Consider the following 7,635-nt stretch of genomic DNA (forward strand, 5'->3'; position numbering starts at 1 on the left):
TATTTTCTTGGAAAGGATACCGTATGTCAACAAGGTATCTTCAGTGTCTGAGACCTAGACTTGGATTGATACAAGTATATATTCTTCTGTAGTCTTAGTTTCTTTCATTGATATTCAGAAGTTATGCTGTCTATAATCACTATTCGAGTAGACAAAGATAACTAATACACTTTTAAAGTATAAAAATGAGCTGTTATTTGCTTAAGGATTCATAAAATTAACCTTTCCTCTCTTTTTTGGTATCATTCTCTATGGTAACATAACTTATGGGAATGGTAATCAATGCACCTACATTAATAACTTCATAGTTAGCTCACTTTACAACTGTTAGTCCAGATCTCTGTATTCTTTGGACATTACTTCATCAGCCAGTGGTTTTGATGGCTGAGTTTTTGTTGGGTGGTTGCTGCTGCTTTTTTTTTTTTTTTTCCTCTTTCTTTTTTTTTAAAGGAAAGCATTATTTATACTGAAAAGGCTAATTTACTGAGAAGGTTGCCTCCAATTCATGTTTTCCAGTCTATTGTTTGTGATCTCATGGAAGGAGATGTTATCTGAAAGGTAGTTGTGATTATCAAACTACAGAAGAGAGCTTTATCTGCTGGAGGAAGCAGGAAAAAAATCACAAGTGAGACCTGTGTTTGTTTCTTATGATATTTAAAAACTGGAGAGGTAAGGAGGTTTGAAGGCAGGTGTTTAGGAGGAAGAGGAGAGTACAAGGAAAAGAGTTTTGTTTCAGTGATTTTGGTGCAATTAATATAGTATACCAGAAAATAGAAAGGGTAGCACCTGGCATGTTTAAATTGCAATCTGACATTTGATTTTTGCCAGCTACTTTGCCATTCTGTAGTCCCTGCTTTTTGAAATCTCTAATTATGTGCACGTATGACCCATTCAGAACTGAATTTTTTACATTTTGACACAGCATCCTCCTTCTCTACAGCTCTCTCTAATTCTAGGCAGCAAGATGATGCTGAGAGTGCTGCAAAGCCCTACACTTTATGGAGGAGCAGTGTGAACTGTTGCTTATTTTAGTTGGTGGTGTTGACCATTTTCCAGTGTGTACCTCCTTGGCTCACACTTGCCCTGCAACTCATATCTGAACTTGCAGAATGGATGAAAAAGGGTGCCCTGCTTAATGGAGGCTATAGGGGTGAGCAGAATTGGGGTGTTTTTTGTTGTTGTTGTTTTTTTTGATTGTTTACTTATTGTACTCAGCTTCATCCTGATTTTTTTTTTTATTTCTTATTGCATTTATTGTCCTTGGAGAATATTTTTGCGCTAAAAAATTTAGTATAAGAGAGAAAGAGTAATGTTGGTTCAGATTAACATATTTATATAAAATTCTTTCCACGCTAACTGCCCAAGGATATTTGAATCCTTTGGTCAGCTGTCACAGCTGTTTCTGCATTTTTTGCCATAATTAGTTACATCACTTCTCCATGTTTCCTCCTTCAGTCTGTATTGCTGTTTCATCTACTTACATTTTGCTTGTCATTCATTTCTCTGTAGACTCCATTTATTTTCCTCTGTCCCTCCCTGAGTCCTATGTCATTCACCTTTTTGATTTCAGAAGAGAAAATCTCTACCACTTAAATTGGTTTGAGAAATAGGCTCCTCAAAAGGGAGTTTCCTACCCCCAAGCTGATTCCATTATGACTTCAAATGTGTCTTTTTCAGAACTGGATATTGATCCTCAAAACTGGCATGTAGCAGGCAAAAATGAAACAACTGCCCAGCTGTTTCTCAGGCTCCCATTAAAGCACATTTCATCCAATGAATACCAGTAACTTGAAGACTGCAAAGCAAGGCAGGTGACATCAGCATATGTGTTGATAACTACATCATGTACTATGGGAAATGAGGCAAGTTTAGAGGAAAAACAGGACTCCCAGAATATCTTCAATTATTACAGCCTGTGGCATTAGCCAACTTTGCAGCCTAGGAGTTGTCCAGCTGAGGTGAGGTTGCTCTTTCTGCCTATCTTTATTTCATAGAATCACAGAATCACACAGAATAGCCAGGGTTGGAAGAGACCTCAAGGATCATGAATCTCCAACCCCTCTGCCACATGCAGGGCCACCAACCTTTCCATTTTACAGTAGACCAGGCTGCCCAGGGCCCCATCCAATCTGGCCTTGAACACCTCTAGGGACGGGGCATCCACAACCTCTCTGGGCAGCTGTTCCAGCACCTCACCACTCTCTGTAAAGAACTTCCCCCTGACATCCAACCTAAATCTTCCTTCCCTCAACTTAAAACCATTTCCCCTTGTTTTCCAGTTATCTACCCTTGTAAAGAGTTGATTCCCCTCCTGTTTGTAGGTTCCCTTTAGGTATTAAAAGGCTGCAATGAGGTCACCCCGCAGCCTTCTTTTCTCCAGGCTGAACAAGCCCAGCTCCCTCAGCCTGTCTTCGTAGGGGAGGTGCTCCAGTCCTCTGATCATCTTCGTGGCTCTTCCCTGCACCCTCTCCAACAGCTCTCTGTCTTTCTTGTACTGGGGGCTCCAGATCTGGATACAGTATTCCGGATGGGGCCTCACAAGAGCAGAGTAAAGGGGGACAATCACCTCCCTGTCCCTGCTGGCTACTCCTCTTCTGATGGAGCCCAGGATACCATTTGCTTTCTGAACTGCAAGGGCACGCTGATGGCTCATGTTCAGTTTTTCATCTACCAAGACCCTCAGGCCCTTCTCTGCAGGACTGTTCTCAAGGACCGCTCCTTCCAGTCTGTATGGATGCTTGGGATTCTCCCAGCCCGAGTGCAAAACCTTGTACTTTGCTGTGTTGAACCTCATCAGGTTCACCCGGGCCCACCTTTCCAGCCTGTAGAGGTCCCTCTGAATGGCATCCCTTCCTTGACCGTGTCAACTGCACCACTCAGTTTGATGTTGTCACCAAACTTGCTGAGGGTGCACTTGATTCCGTCATCAATGTCAATGATGACAATGTTAAAGAACACCGGTCCCAAGACAGAACCCTTGGGGACGCCGCTCATTACTGGCCTCCACCTGGACTTAGAACCATTGATGACCACCCTCTGTCTGCAGCCTTTTAATCAATTTCTTATCCATCGAGTGGTCCACCCATCAAATCCACATCCCGCCAATTTGCAGAGAAGAATGTGATGGGGGACCATGTTAAAGGCTTTGCTCAAGTCCAGGTAAATGACATTGGTCACCTTTCCCTTGTCCACCAATGCTGTCACTCCATCAAAAACGGCCACCAGATTGGTTAAGCATGACCTTCTCCTGTTGAAGCCATTTTACTGGGAGGCTGTCCTACAGGAGTTAGATTTAAAAGCTTTTTAAGAAATGAACATACTAGAATTCAAGATGTCCTGCCTTTATTCTTCAGTTATTTACTCTCTATAGCAGATGACCAATTTACAGATCAGAATCTGTAAATAGACAGGACTGAATTCTGGTAACATGCTTTGATTCTTGGCTGCAGGACCTGGGGGAAAGTGATAAAGAAGTTGTCAAAATCTGGGACCATCCATAGAATCATAAAATGGTTTATTATGGAAGGGATCCTTAAGATAATCTAGTTCTAAACCCCCTCCTATAAGCAGGGACAACTCCCTTTAGACCGGGCCTGGCCTTGAATGCTTCCAGGGAGGGGGCATTCACTGCCTCACTGGGCAACTTGTTCCAGTGTCTCATCTTCACAGTAAAGAATTCCTTCCTTATACCTAGTCTGAATCTACCCTCTTCCAATTTAAAACCATTTCCTTTTTCCTGTCACTACATGCCCCTATAAAACGTCTCTCGTCATCTTTTGTAGGCCCAGTACAGGTACTGGAAGGCCACTATAAGGTCCCTCTGGACCCTTCTCTCCTCTAGACTCAAGTGTACCAACTCTCAGCATGTCCTGGTGCAGGAGGTGCTCTAGCCCTTTGATCATCTTTGTGACCCTCCTCTGGACCTGCTCCAACAGCTTGATGTCCAACTATTGGGGGACACAGAACTGGATGCAGTACTCCAGGTGAGATCTTATGAGAACAGAGTAGAGGGGCAAGATCGCAACCCTCAACCTGCTGGTCATGGTTCTCTTGATGCATCCCAGGATACAGTTGGTCTTCTGGGCTGCAAGTGCATATTGTCTACTCATGCTGAATCTTTTATCAACTGCCACTATGAAATTCTTCTCCTCAGGGCTGCTCTCAAGCCATTCTCCACCCAACCTGCACCTGTGGTTGGGATTGCTCCAACCCAGGCTCAGGACCTTGCATTTGGCTTTGTAGAACTGACTTGGGCCCACCTCCCAAGCCTATCCACGTCCTTCTGGATAGCATCTCTTCCCTCTAGCATGCCAACTGCACCACTCAGCTCGGTGCTGTTGCAAACTTGCTGAGGGTGCATTTGATCTCACCATCTGTTTCACTTACAAAGATGTTAACACCAGTCCCAGCACAAATCTCTGAGGAACAGCACTCTTCACTGGTCTCTGCTCAGACACTGAGCCTTTGACTGCAACTCTGTGAGTGCGAACATCCTGCCAATTCCTTATCCAGCGGGTGATCAATCCATTTTTTCTCCAATTTAGCAACCAGAACATCAGGCAGGACAGTGTCAAGTGCTTTGCACAAGTCTAGGTAGATTACATCAGTTGTTCTTCCTTTATCTGCTGACACTGTTACTCAATCATAAAAGGCCAACCAAATTTGTCAAGCATGACTTGCCCTGATGTAGTCATGTTGTTTATCATCAATAACCCCATCTTTATTTTGCATGTGCCTTTGGGAGGATCTGCTCCATAATTTTGCCCAGGCACAGAGGAGGGACTGACTGGCCTGTAGTTATCTGGATCTTCTTTTTTCTCCTTCTTGAAAATGGGGTTATGTTTCCCCTTTTCCAATTAGTAGGAAGTTCACCAGACTGCCATGACCTTTCAAATATGATGGATTATGGCTTGGCAACTTCATCTCAGTTCTCTCAGAACCTAATCTCATTGTGTACCAATGTAAATCTCATTGTAAATCTCATTGGGTGCCATGGATTTGTTCACCTTCAGGTTCTTTAGATGGTCTCAAATCTGACCTTCACTTACAGCAGGCAGAGTATTTAAGCCTAGAGAAAATGAAATTGATGTAGACTCTGCATCTTGGCAAACAGCAGCTAAATTATCTTTTGTCCCATTTTCTATTCATAATTGTAGAATAGCTTAAGTTAGAGGAAATATTAAAGATTATCCAGTTCTAATCCCCTGCAATGGGAAGGGCTGCTACCCACCAAATCAGGCTGCCCAGGGCCGCATCCAACCTGATCCTGAACACCGTCAGGTGTTTCCTGGGGCAGCCTGTGCCTCATCAGTATAGTAAGAAAAGAATTTCTTCTTGACATCTTGACTCCCACAAATTTTCTTCATGAGAGAGGACCTCCAGCCCTCTGATAATCTTCGTGGCTCTCATCTGGACCCGCTGCAACATCTCCATATCTTTATTGTGTTGTGGGCCCAAGGCGTAGACAAATGACTCAGGATGTGGCCTCATGAGCTGGCCAGTCCTCTGTTGTTGCAGCCCAGCATACAGGAGGCCTTCAGGACTGCAAGATCATGCTGCTGGTTCATGTACAGTTTTTTGTCCATTGGGTTCCCCGTGTCCTTCTCCATAGGGTTGCTGTCAGTGAGTTCTTCTCCCCGCCTGTGTTCTTATCTAGGATTGTCCTGACTCAAGTTTAACACCTTGTACATGCCTTGCTGAATCTCATTAGATTCTCATGTGCCCACTTTTTGAGCCCTTCCACATCCCCCTGGATGGCATCCCCTCCTTCTAATGTATCAACTGCACCACTCAGCACCTCTCTACTATTGAATATGCAATGACTGCTTTTGAGGTGTAATCACTGTTGCAGCTTGACGAATCTTGCAGTTGTGAACCCTGCATACTGACATAAAGCCTTAAAGTTGCCTCATAACTAATGGGTGTTTAAAGGCATAAACTAGTAGCTTAGTAACTCCTCACTGAATGATAATACTAAGACATCATCTGCACTATTCCTGTGCTCTGTTCCATCAGTGTTAACAGCTTCTTGCCCAAAGAAGAGCAACAAGACTTGTGAAGGTCTTGGAGAATATGCCCTGTGAGGAGAGATAGAAGGATCTAGGGCTGTTCAGTCTGGGGAAGGGGAGACTGAGGGGAGACCTTGTTGCTCTCTTCTCATACCTGAAATGTGCTTACAGCAAGAGCGGGGTTTGTCTCTTTGCACTGGTGACAGGTGACGAGGGGAAATGGCCTTAAGTTTGCATCATGGCAAGTTTAGATTGGATATCAGGAAACACTTATTTACAGAAAGGTTTGTTAAGCACTGGAATAAGCTCCCCAGGGGAGGAGGTTGAGTTGCCATGCCTGGATGGCTTTAGAATGGATGTTTGGATGTGGTGCTCAGGGGCAAGATTTAGCAGATGGTTGTTTGGGTAGTATGGTTAGGTCATGGTTGGACTCCTATGTTTAAGGTCTTTTCCAAACTGAGTGATTCTATGATTCTGTGATTCAGTCTGCAGCAGATCAATAGTCTGTTTTCACTGGTTTGCTGCCCTTCCAGGTCCCCTGTAAACACCATCAGTACCTTCAGTCTGGCCTTCTCCTTCCTTAGAGCTTACTTCTACAGCTGGCTATTAAACAAGGACAAACTAGCTGTGGTTGTCACATGAACAGTCATCCCCAGCCCTCAGAGTCTTGTGCTCTTTGTGGTTGAGAAATCTGTTTATAACTGATAGCATCTCTCAACATGGTCAACGTCATGAGTGTGTTTTCAAAGGCATAAAGAAACATATCGCTCATGGTCTTCAAACCACAGATGCTATCAGGATTTAGTGAGTGTAGGAAGATTCTGGGAAATAAGATCAGAGTTAAGAAGAAATACACGTTGTAAGCAAGAGATGGAAAAAATTCTAAGTACGTACAGAAATGAAGATAGGGAAGAAGTAAAAGAGTGTCAGCATTCATGCTTACTTATGATTCCTATGTTTAATATGATATTTAAAGCAATGGATTTAGGAAAGCAAAAGAGCAGGGAGTGCCACAGTGAGGTAAGATTTGTGTTTAAGTTGGGTAGCTTGATGATAAAATTGTACAGCTCTTGCAGCAGTCAGTTTCAGAATTCATCTGAAGAAGTTGTTGCCTACACTGGGGAGTGGAAGAGCTGGAAGAAAGGCAGTATTTATGTTTTGGTTTTGGGAAAAGAGGTTTCCATACACAAGACTTCTGTCCAATAACCTTGATATCACCTCAGTAGTCCAGGTACTGGCTAGCTATTTCTAACCTTGGCAGCAATGTTGTGAAATGCACTGCTGCTAACTGAACTCTGTTATTGTGTTATTTGGCCATAATTAGACTGAGAACTGGGTCTTGTTATGAAGACAAAATGGCTTAAAAAAAAAAAAAAAAAAAAGTGGGAGATTTAGATTGGATATAAGGGAGTGGGGTTTTTTTGTGTGTGTGTTTTTTTTTTATAAGGGTTGTGAAGGACTGAAACAGGTTGCCCAGAGAGGTGGTAGATGCCTTGATCCTAGAGACATTCAAAGTCACAGAGGAGGGGCTCTGAGCAACCTGATCGAGCTGTAGGTGTCTCTGTTCATTGCAGGGGAGTTGTAATAGATGACCTTTAAAGGGTACCTTCCAATTCAAATGATTCTA

This window comes from Lagopus muta, chromosome 2 (genome assembly GCF_023343835.1).
Source record: "Lagopus muta isolate bLagMut1 chromosome 2, bLagMut1 primary, whole genome shotgun sequence".
NCBI lineage: Eukaryota > Metazoa > Chordata > Aves > Galliformes > Phasianidae > Lagopus > Lagopus muta.